Source organism: Scyliorhinus canicula, chromosome 12 (assembly GCF_902713615.1).
Source record: "Scyliorhinus canicula chromosome 12, sScyCan1.1, whole genome shotgun sequence".
NCBI lineage: Eukaryota > Metazoa > Chordata > Chondrichthyes > Carcharhiniformes > Scyliorhinidae > Scyliorhinus > Scyliorhinus canicula.
The window spans coordinates 30,134,552-30,150,613 of NC_052157.1; the positions used below are offsets into that span (position 1 = coordinate 30,134,552).

A 16,062-nucleotide genomic window follows, 5' to 3' on the forward strand; every position below is an offset into this window, starting at 1 on the left:
CACCTATTGTTGTTACAGCTGCAGTTCATGATGATAAGTCACCAGGACCAGATGGCATACAGCAGAGGATGTTGAGGAAAGTCAGAAGCACTGGTGTGATGGAATCCAGAGCCAGCATTTTTGAGGCCCTAATTTAAAAGGGAAGCTGAGAAAGGAAACAGATCCTCAAAGGTTCTAAGGTAACAAAGACTGAAATTGAGATGGTAAATCAAAACTTTTGGTGTGACTACAACTGGTTGAAACCATCTTAAAAAGGGAACAGTGTTGTCAGAGCCCAGATGAAATTCAGGATCCCAGTGCTGCAATTCAGGTAGATGGAGGAAGAGGCTAAACCCAGAAACTGAGAACAGGTAAAAGTAAAATTGCTGCAGCTGTTTATTGCTTGAAGATAATATTAGTGAATCTACACCAACAAGACTGTCATAAGCAGTTAAGGAGGTTCTGTAGACATGTGTCATTTTTGATGACAAACATGCCCATGAATTGTTGTGTGCTACTGTCATTTGAGGAACAGGCTAAATCAGAGAAGAGCAGCCCAAATACTTGGTAAGGAAGACAAGAGTTTTGAAGAACTTTGTTACAGAGGTTGACGAGACTGCCGAGCCAATTTGTAAGATCTGTCCGAGTTCTTCTATCTGTAACTTAATGTGTAATTGAACTTCATAATCAACTGCATTTTGCCTTTTAATATCTCTTTATGCGGATTCTGGAATTTGAGAGCATGAGTGGTTATACAAGATAGTATTTGGTGTTTGCTTTGTTTCACTCTTGTAGAGTAAAAACTACTTTTGCTTTGAACTGTACAATGTTGTGACTTCATTATTTCAGTAAATAACGAGGATTTTGGATTATTTTAAAGAAAAAATTAATTGGTTTCAACAGATTATACACTGGCCAGAATCTTTCAATCCTCCTTAGATGCAGGGATGGTACCAGAAGGCTAGATAATTGCAAATGTGGTATCATTGTTCAAAAACTAAAAGGATGCAAGCATGAACTCAGCAACAGCAGGCATCAGTTTAACCTTGGTGGTGGGGAAGCTTTTATAATCAATGACTCAGAACAAAATTATCACTTGACAAGTGTGGATTAATTAAGCCAACAAATTGTGTTTAACTAACTTTTTGTTGATAAGGTGATAAAGATGGCCAAGAAAGGTAATGAGGCTGAGGCATGGATCTTCGAAGGACCTCTAAAGACCGCCAAAGTGCCACAGTACAAGCTTCACAGCAAAGTTGAAACTGATGGAATAAATGGAAGCAAAAATACAGTAGCGGTGAACATTGTCTTCTGGACCATTGGAAGGTATAGAGTGGTGTTGAGGGGGCAGTACGAGGATGACTACTTTTCCTGATCTATATTCTTGAACTAGACTTGGGTGTATGAGGCACCATTTCAAAACCTGGAATCAGTGACAAAACCTGAAGCATGGCACACCATGAGAAAAATAGTGTTAAACTTCAAATGGACACATGCAGGTGGGTGAATAAGTGACAGATGAAATTTAACAGAGTGAAGTGTGAATCGACTTATATTGGGAGGGAGAACAAGGAGAGGCAATATAAAACAAATGGTCTAATTCCAAAGGCGGTTTAAAGAACCGGGACACCTGGGTGTATTGTGTGTGCAAATCAGTGAAAATGAGATGGCAGGTAAAAGATGGCAATCATAGAATTTACAGTGCAGGGGTCATTCGGCCCATCGAATCTACACCGGCCCTTGGAAAGATCACCCTACCCAAGCCCACACCTCCACCTTGTCCCAGTAACTCCACCTAACCTTTTTTTTGGACACTAAGGGGCAATTTAGCATAGCCAATCCACTTAACCTGCATATCCTAGAATGGGTACTGTGTAATGAAAACTGAATCATTGGCAATTTAGTTGTGCAAGACCCTTTGGGAATCAGCGACCATAATCTGATAGAATTTTTCATCAAGATGGAGAGTGAAGTAGTTGATTCTGAGACTCGGGTCCTAAATCTTAATAAAGGAAACCACGATGATATGAGGCACGAGTTGGCTATGATCAATTGGGAAATGTTACTTAAAGGAATGACAGTGGATAGGCAATGGTAAACATTCAAAGAGCACATGGGGGAGCTGCAACAATTGTTTATTCCTGTCTTGCACAAAAGTGGCCAATCCATGGCTGACAAGGGAAATTAGAGATAGTATTAAAACCAAAGAAGAAACATACAAATTGACCAAGAAAAATATGTCTGAGGAATTCAGAACAGAAGGACTAAGGGATTGATTTCGAAGGGGGAAAAAATAGTACGAGAGGAAGCTTGCAGAGAACATAAAAACTGACTCTAAACATTTATATTGTTATGTGAAAAGAAAACGATTGGTGAGGACAAATGTTGGTCCCTTACAGTCCGAAACAGGGGAATGCATAATTGGGGGACAAAGGAATATCTGAGCAACCAACTACATACTTTGGTTCTGTCAACACAAACAAGGACACAATTATGATGCCACAAAAGTTGGGGAACACTGGGTTTAGTGAGAAGGAGGAACTGAAGGAGATGAATATTAGTAGAGAAACTGTACTGGAGAAATTGACAGGATTGAAGGCTGATAAATCCCCAGGGCCTAATAATCTACATCTGGAGTACTTAAGGGATTGGCTCCAAAAAAGTGGATGCATTGGTAGTCATCTTCCAAGATTCTGGGCAGCACGGTGGCTCATTGGTTAACACTGCTACTTCACAGTGTTAAGGACCTGGGTTCGATCCCGGCCATGGGTTACCGTCTGTGTGGAGTTTGCACATTCTCCCCGTGCCTGCGCAGGTCTCACCCTCACAACCCAAAGATGTGCAGGGAGGTGGATTGGCCATGCTAAATTGCCCCTTCATCAGAAAAAAATAATTGGGTACTCTAAATTTTAAATTTTTTTAAATCTTCCAAGGTATTATAGACTCTCGAATAGTTCTTGCAGATTGGAGGATAGCTAATGTATTTTTAAAAAGGAGGTAGATAGAAAACAGGTAATTATAGACCAGTCAGCCAGATGTTGGTAGTGGGGGAAATTCTAGAATCCATCGTCAAACATTTTATAGCAGAGCACTTAGAAAGCAGTGGTAGGATTGGACAGAGTCAGCATAGATTTATGAAGGGGAAATCATGTGCAATAAATCTACTGGAATTCTTTGAGGATGTAACTAGTAGAGTTCGTGAGTGGGAGCCAGTGGATGTGCTGTATTTGGACTTTCAGAAACCTTTTGACAAAGTCCCGCATAAAAGATTAGCATCTGAAATTAAAGCGCATGGGATTAGAGGTAGTGTATGGAGATGGATAGAAAACTGGTTGGCAGACAGGAATACAGAGTAGGAAGTAACGGGCCTTTTTCAAATTGGCAGGCACTGCCTTGTGGGTTACCCCAGCTTCTCACAATATACATGAATAATTTAGATGAGATCACAAAATGTAATATCTCCAAATTTGCAGATGACACCAATTTGGGTATGAGGGTGAGCTATGAGGGGGATGCAGAGATCCTTCAGTTTGATCTGGACAAGTTGAGTGAGTGGCAAATGAATGGCACATGCGGTATAATTTGGCTAAATGAGAGGTTATCCACTTTGGTAGCAAAAAACGAGACGGCAGACTATTATCTGAAAGGCCATAAAATAGGGGGGGAATGTGCGACAAGCTTGCAGTTACATCAGGCAGTAAAAAAGGCAAATGGTATGCTGGCCTTCATTGCAAGAGGATTGCAGTCAAGAAGCAGGGATGCCTGCTGCAATTATATAGAGCCTTGACGCGGCCACACCTGGAATAGTGTGCAGTTTTGGTCTCCTTATCTGAGGAAGGATGTTATTGTTCATCCTTGCTCATGTCCTTGCTCAGAGGGAATGTTTACCAGAAAGATTTCTGGGCTGGCGGGATCGACGTACAAGGAGATTGAGTCGGTTAGGATCGTATTCGCTGCAGTTCAAAGAACGGTGGTGGATCTCATAGAAACCTATGAAATTCTAACTGGACTCGGCAGAGTAGGTGCAAGGAGGATGTTCCGATGCTAGGCGTGTCTAGAACCAGTGTTCACCGACTGACGATATGGGGCAGACCATTTAGGACAGAGATAAGGAGAAATGCCTTCACCCAGAGAGTAGTGAGCCTGTGAAATTTGTTACCACAGAAGTAGTGGAGGCCATAACATTGTATGTTTTCAAGAAGCAGTTGGATATACCACTACGGGCGAAGAGGATCAAACGATATGGGGTGAAATCAGGATTAGGCTATTTAGTTGGATGCTTAGCCATGATCAAAATGAATGGCAGAGCAGGATCGAAGGACCGAATGGCGGCTTCCTGCTCCTATTTTCTGTATTTCTACAAATCTGTAATAACTTTTCTTCAGAGTTGAAGAGGAAGAGAAATATGATGGATTATATACTAGAAGAGGGGGTGCAGTAAGTGAGTAGAATAGAAGGTCAGTGGTATGTGGGAACTAAGAGAGATTGCAACAAATATGTGTCGGGTGCAAGACACAGAGGGAGTGTGACAGGTTGAGAAGCTGATAGTGGCATAGTCGCCTTCCTCAGCGACTGTCTATTTCACTATCAGCACCTTCTATAGCACTTCACATTGCCATTAACGCTTCCTGTCATGTGCTCTACGTCCCTCCTAGCTCCCACCCATCACTGACCTACTCTGCTCCAACTCCTCATACAGTATATAATCCATCACATTTCTCCCTCTATTTAGTTCTTTAGAGTCATATGGGCTCATGTCGCTCTCTCCATAGATGCTGCGAGACCTGTTGAGTTTTTCCAGCATTTTCTGTTTTCATTCCAACATTCACAATATTTTGCTTTTATTAACATATCAAATATGGAATCTTAATCCTCAAGCGACAGACTTTCACCTGGTTTTTGTATCAGCATTGCAATGGAATTCTTAGCACAAGTTGCCTTCATGGGTTTCTTTTCGTCAAGTTTTAAGTTGCTGCTACTGATGAACATCTATTCTGCACAATGTCAGAACAGCTTGGAATAAAGAGAAATGTGTGCAAGGAGAACAAGGGAATGACTTATCATAGAATCCCTACAGTGCAGGATGCCATTGAGGGCAGCATGGTAGCACAGCGGTTAGTACAGTTGCTTCACCGCGCCAGGGTCCCAGGTTCAATTCCCGGCTTGGGTCACTGTCTGTGCGGAATCTGCATGTTCTCCCTTTGTCTGTGTGGGTTTCCTCCGGGTGCTCCGGTTTCCTCCCACAGTCCAAAGATGTGCAGGTTAGGTGGATTGGCCGTGCTAAATTGCCCGTGTCCAAAAAAGGTTAAACTGGGTTACGGGGATAGGGTGGAGGTGTGGGGCTTAGGTGGGGTGCTCTTTCCAAGGGCCGGTGCAGACTCGCTGTCCGAATGGCCTCCTTCTGCACTGCAAATTCTATGTTCTATGTTCATTCGGCCCACCGAATCTGCACCAGCCCTCTGAAAGAGCACCCTAACTAGGCCCATTCTCTTGCCCCATCCCCATAATCCCATCTAACCATTGGACACAAAGGGTCAATTTACCATGACCAATCCACCTAACCTGCACATCTTTGGATTCTGGGAGGAAACCCAAGCAGACAAGGGGAGAACGCACAAACCCCACACAGTGACCTACAGTCGGAATCAAACCTGGATCCTTGGCGCTGTGAGCAGTAGTGTTAACCACTATGCCACCCCACTTGCCCCAACTTGCTTTGCCCATACAATGGGACAATTTAGAATTTAACTTGAATATCAATATAATATTTTCATTGATTTAATGCCTTTGAAGATAGAAAAGTGACCCGAGGGGTTTGGAGAAATAAGGATTGACTCTGAGACAAAGGGGGAGAAATTAGGAGTGTGGTCAAAAGCTTCGATAAATGGCAACTCTGAGGATCTTAAAAGGAAAGAGGGGTGGAGAGGCAGAGACATTGAATGAGCAAATTTCAGACTTTATGGGCCATTACAGTCACCGACGGTGGGCAACAGCTGTGGGATTGTACACGGTCAGAGTCGGAAGAATGTAGTTTTAAGAAGCACTGGAGGAAGCTACACGGATAACCTGTCCAGGGTCAAAGAACAAACACACTACCAAGAATATCACAACAGTAAAAGAAATGTTACTCATGAACAAAAATGGAAATGAGTTTTTTATCCTGATCGACCTTTCCAAGCAGTCAACAAGTAAGCCTGAAACCAAGTCAAAACACAATTTAGATCTTCCCCGAGCATTAATATGTCATGTCACACGATAATGGTTGTATGATGGTCAGTATTTAACTGAATCAGATTCCAAGTCAGATTTTGTGCTGACTTAACTGATGTCAGCCAGGATTGCATTAATTGTCTGACAATTAAGGTCTCAGTGCCCTTGTGCTGAGGGTTTGGCTGATGGGGAAAGAAAATGAATAGGTCGCATCAGCAACAAAGTGCTGTTCAACGGCGATGCTTCCCATAGTTAAACACCAGATTGATACTCACTATTGTGGGTACATACAGCACGAGTAGATGAAGTACCGAAGCATTACAGAGTTAGAATTACACCGAACATGGAACACAAAAAACAGCAAATCAGCCCCAGTGCATGCTGACATTAATGCTCCACAAGAACAGTCTCCCATTCTTCCTGATCGAACTTTGTACCATCATGAGTTTCTATTGCCTTCTCCTCATGTGCTTATGTTCAATTTTACGAAGTTTTATTGCCAAGTATTGTAAACTGCACTACAAGTTAGATTGACTATTTTAACTCTCTGGTGCTACTAAGCACAGCTGCTGGACGAATGCACCCTCCACCCTCCTTTCCATGCCAAATTACCCATTCAGCTATGAACAATGAGACGGCAGAATAGGAAAAAAGCCAAGTACAACACACAGTAAGATTAGCAATAAACGGAGGCTCCCTGGAGAGGTCAATGACAAAACAAGTTTTCAACTCTAATCACTACTTAAACTAGCCTTCAGCTCATCATCTACAGCCCCTTAACAATGGCAGCGCCTCCCAGTGAGGGTAAATAACTCCTTCCTATCATTTTATTTTGAATTGCTAACATTGCCCTTTAAATAACTATTTTTAATGAAAAGGTAGGATTACAGATCTAAATAACTCTGATTTTGACCCAAAATCCAAGCCCAAATCCAGACTAGTATGTGTGGAAATACAACTCCAGCACGATGATTGTGCGAAGAGAGATAATTTACAAACACTCCGTTCTCTGTAGCTTGATTGCAGACGAGTGTCATTTGAGCTCAATGGTTGTGCAACATCACAGGCATACAAAGTCAAGGGGGAAAGGATATAACAGTTTAGAATTTTAAAAAAGTTTTCAGCTAAGAAAAATTGTACTTAGTAGGAAATGCACAGCATTTTCACTATAAATGCAAAACATATACTATTTCATGGTTCTTTAACAGTCATGAAATAAGACTAATTGGATTGCTCATTGGAAGCACCAACAGACTCGACACACTGAATGGCCTCCTTCTGTCTTATAATTGCCAATGATTTAACAGATGCAGCATGAACAGAGGGCAGCTCTTTAAAACGTAGTTGCTTTGTTCAAAGTAACTGTTGTCATTTTGCTGCTTGGTTCAGAAAATATATATAAATACTCAAAATTATCCATAAATGGAATTAACCAGCTTAGTTTTAAAAACAAAACTCAGCCTTATGGTGGAATCCTACTTTTTAAAACTCATGAACAAATTAGTGAAACTACCATTAAGTAGATCAAAAACTGTGTGAATTGGCAATTAAAAATCAAACACTACCCTGCAAAAAGTAAAAATGAAAAGTAAAACAAAAAGCCGAGTCAAAACTACTACAATATTCAGAAATTTCCCATAATACATGTCTCCAAAACATTTATTAGTCAGTCAAGAAGCAAAACGATAATGAATGACTTCAAGATAGTAAAGGTTAATGCAACTGGAGGCAGGAGACTTCAGGTTATCTTAAAATTGCCATTACCGTCTGTAAAAGTTTTCTTTCAAAATATTTTTCCATTTAAACGGGTGACACACAAGTGGTTTTTATGGGAATTGGCTCACATTTGTTACACTTTAAAGGGCAGCAGTGTTAGCATCAACCAACTCCATGGTATCCACTTTTAACAGTCTTGTGCACATAGAAAAAGATCAGGGCCTGCGACTGCCATTTAATGAAAGGATGGCTGATCTCAACCTCAACTCCATTCACCCAACTTTTCTCCATATCCCTTCACACTCTTCGCTGAGAAAAACCTACTCAATCTTAGCCTAATTAATTGCAATTGGCCCAACATCCACCTAATGTTTTTTGGCCCGGGGTGGGGGGGGGACACACTAAATTTCCACTCACTTCTAGGTAACAACATGCTTTCTAAGCTCACTTACAAATGACCTAGCTCTAATTGTAAAGAGTCTGTACAATTGGAAACCTCACTTCTCTCTCCCAAATGCTCGAGTATGATGTCAGCGCCTAAATCCACACCCGTCTTACTTAGAGCTCCATGACTGAATTGCTCGAATCAGTTTTCTGCCTCTACCACAGTACCTTAATGACACTAACCAATACCATAAATGATAACCTTGGCCAGTGTTTTTCAAGCTTATTTTCCCCAGGAACCATTTTTGCCAACCAGCCGACCTTCGGAGCCCACGTCAGCTGACCATCACGACTCTCGCCATGTTCGCTTATCTTTAATGCGAATGGGGAGTCTGCTTGGTCCTCCCAAACTCACTCCAAATCAGGTTCACAAGGGGAGAAGCCAATATCAAGTGCAGACTTCAGCCAGTTCCTTTGTGCCGTCTTCATCTTTGGGAACACAGAAAATCCAACCCCGCATGTGTAAGTTGTCGTGAAGGCCAGTAGCAACAAAATTATTTTTTACTCTGCACTGTATACACTTAGGAGGTGCTACTTCAGAATGTAGACAGCCTCATGGGCTTTTGGTGTGTTTTCAATATGGTATCACAGTTCAGGTACAGCAGCATAGTCTATTCATTTGGAATCAGCTGTAAGTTAACTTTCTCCTTTGCAGGCTGTTAACCAGAGGCCCCGAGTGATGTACAGAGATAACACTACCACTGCTCTCTCCTGCCCTGGATACTCCCGAGCAGCTCTCTCCAGCAGATTCAGTTGGGACATCCTGTCCAGTAGGTATACTGCCTATTTGTGTCTCTGGCCGTCTCTTACTTGTAATAAAATGATTCATCTTTACAGTCTTCTTGTCTTGCTTGCCAGAAGATCCAAAATAGAAGAAGCTCTCCTGCATTATATTGCAGCAAAAGCATGTACGTAGAGGGCATTTAACGTCAAGCCTATATTCCAAGTGCAATGAACTGCTCAGTGCTGCCGCTGAAGGCCGGAAGACTGCACACATCCTAATTTATTTTAATTTAAAATACATCAGTGCCCGCCATTCTCAGTAAAAAAAAAAATAGAGGTAGTGGCCATTGGGTGTTTCTCCCACGATCGGGACCACCGTGACCCTCCTGACACCTGCCCACTACCCACCCACGAGTTGTGATCCACACTTTGAAAAACCTGGACTCGGCGATTCTCGCGGCAAATAACCATTCATTTTCTTCCTGCTTGACCAGTCTGCAGCTTTTGGCAAAGTATAAACCATTCTCCTCGAACACCTCTCCAACATTGTCCAGCTTGGTGGAACCACACTCACCTGGTTCCATTTTAACCTATCCAGTCATAGACAGAGAACCATTTGCGACGGCTGTTCTTCCTGCTTACACACCATTACCTTTGGAGTGCACTGAAGATTTATCCTGGCCCCCCGGTTTCTCATGTACATACTGCAGCTTAGTAACATCACCTAACCACAGTCAAGATACACACACATGCTGATGACACTCAGCTCTACCTCACCAACTCTCTCAAAGCCGCCACCATTTCCCAATTGCAAGTTTGCTTGTCTGATATCTAGTACTGCATGACCAGAAATTTCTTCCAACTAAACACAGTAAAGAATAAAGCCACGGACCTCAGAACATACCATAAACTCCATTCCTCAACTGCCAACTCAGTTCCTCGTCCTGACAACTGCCCGAACCTCAACCCAACAGTTTGTAATCCTCAGGTTACATTTACCCCAAAGCTAACCTTACAAAAGCATACTTTCACCAAGACCACCTTATCCATCCCCATAAATTGATCTAAATCCATCTTTGCTTCAAGTAGGGCAGCACGGTAGCACATTGGTTAGCACTGTTGCCTCGCAGCGCCAGGGACCCTGGTTCGATTCCCGGCTTGGGTCACTGTCAGTGCGGAGTCTGCGTGTTCTTCCTGTGTCTGCATGGGTTTCCTCTGGGTGCACTGGTTTCCTTCTTCAAGTCCCGAAAGACATGCTCGTTAGGTGAATTGGACATTCTCAGTGTACACGAACAGGCATCGGAGTGTGGCAACTAGGGGATTTTCAGTAAGCCGACCTGTGACACTAATAAAGATTAAGTCATCTATTGCTTAAACCTGTATTCAAGCCTTTTTAAAAATCTCTTTTCCACCCTCCATAAAGTTGAGCTCATCTAAAATTCTACTGGTCGTATCCCAATATTTGCCCTTCACCCTTGTGCGCACTTCCCTTGCTTCGTCTGGCAAGGTGTCAACTTTAAAATTCAGGACTTCCGGTTGCGACGATGCAGTGCTAAGCCGCACGTTCGGTGGCTCCCGCTAATTTTGGACTTTCGGGCTCTTTTAAGGGCCCGCAACGGCACTGTTTTGACGTTTCCCTGGGTGGGAACGCAGCCTCTGTGCTTGGCGGCCGGTGGATGGGCTGGACTAGAAGTGGAGCGACCAGAAAATCAACTTGGCAGCAGAAGAAGGTGCGAGGCAGAAAGGACAAGATGGCGGCGGGCGGGGAACCGTCAGCGTGGCAGCAGAGGGCGAGGGAGCAGCAGGAGCTGCTGTACGAGGCCCCGATGGCGAGTGTGGCCACGAATAAGAGGAGGTCGGAGTATTTTCGATTATATCGAGGGACGAGGCAGGGGTGTCCCCTGTCTCCCCTACTTTTTGCGCTGGCAATTGAACCCCTGGCTATGGCGCTGAGGGAGTCGGGGGATTGGAGGGGGCTGGTCCGGGGTGGGGAGGAGCACCGAGTGTCGCTCGACGCGGACGACCTTTTGTTGTAGGTGGCGGACCCGGTGGGGGGAATGCCGGTGGTGATGGGGATTCTCCGGGAATTTGGGGATTTCTCAGGGTATAAGCTTAACTTTGGGAAAAGCGAGCTGTTTGTGATACACCCGGGGGACCAGGAGGGGGGAATTGGGAGGCTCCCACTGAAAAGGGCGGAGAGGAGCTTCAGGTACTTGGGGGTTCAGGTGGCCAGGAGCTGGGGGGCCTTGCATAAGCTTAACCTCACAAGGCTGGTGGAGCAAATGGAGGAGGAGTTTAAGAGGTGGGACATGCTGCCGCTGTCTCTGGCGGGTAGGGTGCAGTCAGTCAAGATGACGGTGCTCCCGAGGTTTCTGTTCCTGTTCCAGTGCCTCCCCACCCTTATCCCGAAGGCCTTTTTTAGGCAGGTTAACAGGAGCATTACAGGGTTTGTGTGGACACATGGGACTCCAAGGGTGAGGCAGGTGTTCTTGGAGGGGGGCAGGGATGGGGGGGGCTGGCGTTGCCCAACCCCTGTGGGTATTATTGGGCTGCCAACGCAGCAATGGTGCGTAAGTGGGTAATGGACGGGGAGGGGGCAGCATGGAAGAGGATGGAGATGGCATCCTGTGTGGGCCTGAGCCTGGAAGCGCTGGTAACGGCGCCGCTGCCGCTCCCTCCAATGAGGTATACCACAAGCCCGGTGGTGGCAGCTACCCTCAAGATTTGGGGGCAACGGAGGCAGCACAGGGGGGACGTCAGGGGCTGGTTTAGCTCACTCGGCTAAATCGCTGACTTTTAAAGCAGACCAACAGCACGGTTCGATTCCCATACCAGCCTCCCCGGACAGGCGCCGGAATGTGGTGACTAGGGGCTTTTCACAGTAACTTCATTGAAGCCAACTCGTGAAAATAAGCGATTTTCATTTCATTTCATGTGGGAGCCTCGATGGGGTCCCCGATACGGGGGGAACCACCGGTTTGTTCCGGGGAGAATTGATGGCGGGTTTCTGAGTTGGCACAGGGCAGGTGTCAGGAGGCTGGGGGACCTGTTCATAGACGGGAAGTTCGTGAGCCTGGGTGAGCTGGAAGGGAAGTTTGGGCTCCCCCGGGAACACCTTTAGGTACATGCAAGTAAGGGCGTTTGTCAGGCGGCAGGTGGCGGGGTTCCCTCTGCTGCCGCCGCATGGGGTTCAGGACAGGGTGCTCTCGGGGGTGTGGGTTGGAGAGGGAAGGATCTCGGAAGCGTACCAGGTGATGCAGGAGGTAAGACGAGGCCTCGGTGGAGGAGCTGAAAGGTAAAATGGGAGGAGGAGCTGGGTGAGGAGATTGAGGGGACGTGGGCAGATGCCCTGGAAAGGGTGAACTCCTCCTCTTCTTGTGCGAGGCTTAGCCTCATACAGTTTAAGGTGCTGAATAGGGCTCATATGACCGGGACAAGGATGAGCCGTTTTTTTGGGAGCGAGGACAGGTGTATTAGGTGCTCTGGGGGCCCAGCAAACCATGTCCACATGTTCTGGGCATGCCCAGCGCTGGAGGAATTTTGGAAGGGTGTAGCAAGGACGGTATTGAGGGTGGTAGGATCCAGGGTCAATCCAGGCTTGGGACTCGCAATATTTGGGGTTGCAGTGGAGCCGGGAGTGCAGGAGGCGAAAGAGGCCAGTGTTCTGGCCTTTGCGTCCCTAGTAGTCCGGCGGAGGAGTCTTCTTCAGTGGAAGGATGCGAGGCCCCCATGCGTGGAGGCCTGGGTCAACGATATGGCGGGGTTTATTAAACAGGAGAGGGTGAAATTTGCCCTAAAGGGGTCAGTGCAGAGGGTTTTTCAGGAGATGGCAACCATTCCTAGATCGCCTGGCAGAACGGTAAAATCAAAAGGTCAGCAGCAGCAGCAGCAACAGGGGGGGGGGGTTGTTCTTTTTGTTCTTAAATTGAATTTGACAACATTTCCGAGTAGCACCTTGGGATGTTTCGCTGTGTTAAAAAGATGTTGGAAAATATATGATGCTGATGTCGCCTCTTCATCTGGAGTCCTCCACCAGAAAAATGTTAGTATGCATCTATCCTATCAAATTGCTTCATCATTTTTTTTTCTTAATTTAGTGTATCCAATTCATTTTTTCCAGTTAAGGGGCAATTTGCCGTGGCCAATCCACCTACCCTGTACATCTTTGGGTTGTGGGGACGAAAGCCACACAAACATGGGGAGAATGTGCCAACTTCACACGGACAGTGACCCAGAGCTGGGATCGAACCTGGGACCTCGGTGTCGAGAGGTAGCAATGCTAACCGCTGCACCACCGTGCTGCCCGCTTCATCATTTTTAAAGGTAACCTTCAGCTTTAATATAAGGAAGTACAAAGATTATGAAACCTCCATTCAATGCAATAATAGGAAAACAAAAAATGCTATGGAAGCACCTTTATCTTGTGCAGAGTGCCGAATCTCCTGATATGAATGCTATGATTGGGAACCGAAGGGGAGGGATTTGACAGCCAGAACCAACATCTTTCATAGTCAGCCAGCAAAAGCAGGTAAAGTTGAGTATTTCTGCACGTATTCAGCATCACTCGAATCATAATGCAGTATTTATGTCTACTTTTAAACAATGGTGCAAAAATATGGTCGCATTCAACGTCTCATCACACAAAAATAAATCAGTGTTTAATAGTTTATGTTGCAATTTATTGATCCAACTTCAACCACAGGGAAACAAAACTGCCTGGACAATCCAAGCCACCTTGATCATTTTCCTATACGGCATGCATCAGACCACGAACAAACTTTGGATGTCCCATGCGGCAATTTAATTAAAACATTTTTTCTTCAAGTTGAAAGAAAAAAAGAAATCCACTTGTATAAAGTCCACGTGGAAGTACCCTGCATCCTTTCCGATGAAACTGCAATCCCCAACCACAATAAATTATAGTGAAGCTTGTATCCATATTCGACAATCCATTATACATGTCGAGTTAATGTTGCATGTTGAGCCATATGGCATGGGTACACATTCAACAAAGGAAATTCCTCAAACTTGTTACAATCAGCACTTGCAGTCATCCAAAAAACTGATAAACAGCTTTATTGTGTTTTAAGCATTTTTGTTAATATCCATGACAAAAACAGGAAAGGGGGGGGGGAAAGGCGTATGAGACTTGGGTAAATGCAGATGGTGAACATTTAACAAGACATGGTTTGAGGAAACTGGTACTCGACTGTAATTAGGCCAAATCTTCTGATATGCCAAAATAATATCAGATTTTGCCACACCGCAAATTTTAAACCATACCAGGAAGTTTCTATGTGTCCATTACAAATGATGCATAAATTTAATCAACAATTTACAATATGTTTACATCCAAACTGATTAGACAATCCAGATTATCCAACATCTCAATATGCACATTACCAATTGATTGCTGACTAATATTAAAGTAGAAATTGGTGATCGATTTGCGATCGCTCAGTAATTTAAAAAATATATACATTATATGCAAGTCAACACAGAATTGAGAACTCCCAGAAGCCTACTGTACCTGACAGCAGACCTCACATCAAGCGTATCTGCAGCCTACAACTAGCACGGAACTTCATTTCAGCCCCCACAGTGACAACAAAATGCTGAGAAAATGCACTATCGAATCCTGAACTCAGCATCAATTTCTGTTAATTACAGCCTTGTCAGCAACGTGATTATTCAAACTGCTCATGCAAATGTTAATGAGTCCTTATTTGCATATTTATTTTTTCCTTTGTTGAAATGTCATTGATTATTACATTCTACGATGATGAATGCTACTGCTGATGTGCTCTGATATGTAATTAGTCATTAGGTGGAATGAATAGATCAATTATGAGAAAGGTCCAGGATTAAGCAATATAAAACAAGAAATGCAGATAGAATGCTTGGATTTTTAAAATCTAGAGTTAGGGAGAAAGAAAAATCTCTTTCAATCAAAGAATATCGTACACATCTTCTTGCCATTAAAAGTACCCCTTGTTGAAAGTAAATATGCTTTGATTTGTATCATCAAATTGCTACATGAGCATTTAAAATATAGCTTCAGCCACCTATCAGTTCACATAAACAGTTTAGATTTTTTGTCTGCTACCCCAGAAAATTGGTTCCAGGATAAAATTACATTGCCATAGCAGTAATGCAAATACAATAAGGCGTGGAACTTTCAATTTTTCACTCTTTCAGGGAAAAGATTCATTTAGCCTTCAGAGCTGTTCGCTGTTACTATCCTCCAGCCAACACAAGCTATTCACTGACAACGGGGAAAAAAACATTACTGCAGACCAGATGGGAACATTCCACATGACCAAACCAATCAATCACCTCCATGGGGCGCAGGTGCAACACAGCCGTGCAGCAACACACCATTTCACAGTCTATCGGGCACAAACACATGGTCACCAATCGATGGCACCCGGAGGGCCTCAAAAAGAGGGAGGTTCGCTCGAGTTTCACTGGTCCATGCCTGATGACTTCATAATCACACATCATTTCATACACTGGAGGATACAAACTAGCAAACTAATAACCTTTCATTGAAGATGGTCATGTTGCGAATATTAATGAAGTACTGATGATAGAGAAGCAATTGACTCGCTTCCTTGTCATCTATCCACAGCATTCATGTCTGGCTGAACTTAAAACAGTAAGCACTATGCCTCGGGAAGGATATTTCATGCAGATTAACACCAATTGAAACCATCATAAAACATCAAAGCTTTGTGTCTAGAACTAAGCAAAAAGACAATGGAACAATAATGCAGTAGCTAGGTATTCAAAAAGGTCACATTTCATGCCAACTGTAATCATGTAGCCAGAACCATTTTTTGTATCAGATAAATCATTTCTGTAACTACTGAGCAGTGTAGAACAGGAAAATATAAAAGGAAATGAATGCAGTATGGACCTTCACACACATTGCAGTTGAATTAACAGAATAAGGAGGTCATTTATTGTTTGGAAGCTTAAAAAAAAAAT

The 16,062-nt window shown here is 43.9% G+C and overlaps 1 protein-coding gene and 1 long non-coding RNA gene across 15 annotated transcripts in view; one reads left to right on the plus strand and one right to left on the minus strand.

The window, feature by feature from the left end:
* The window catches only part of LOC119974487, a 104,050-nt gene extending 103,799 nt beyond the window's left edge, over positions 1–251 (plus strand). Inside the window, exon 3 of the long non-coding RNA XR_005462509.1 lies at positions 19–251. This is a non-coding gene — a long non-coding RNA (uncharacterized LOC119974487). The remainder of the gene's footprint in view (positions 1–18) is intronic.
* The window catches only part of tcf12 (transcription factor 12), a 367,875-nt gene that overhangs the window by 188,518 nt on the left and 163,295 nt on the right, over positions 1–16,062 (minus strand). The window lies entirely within an intron of this gene.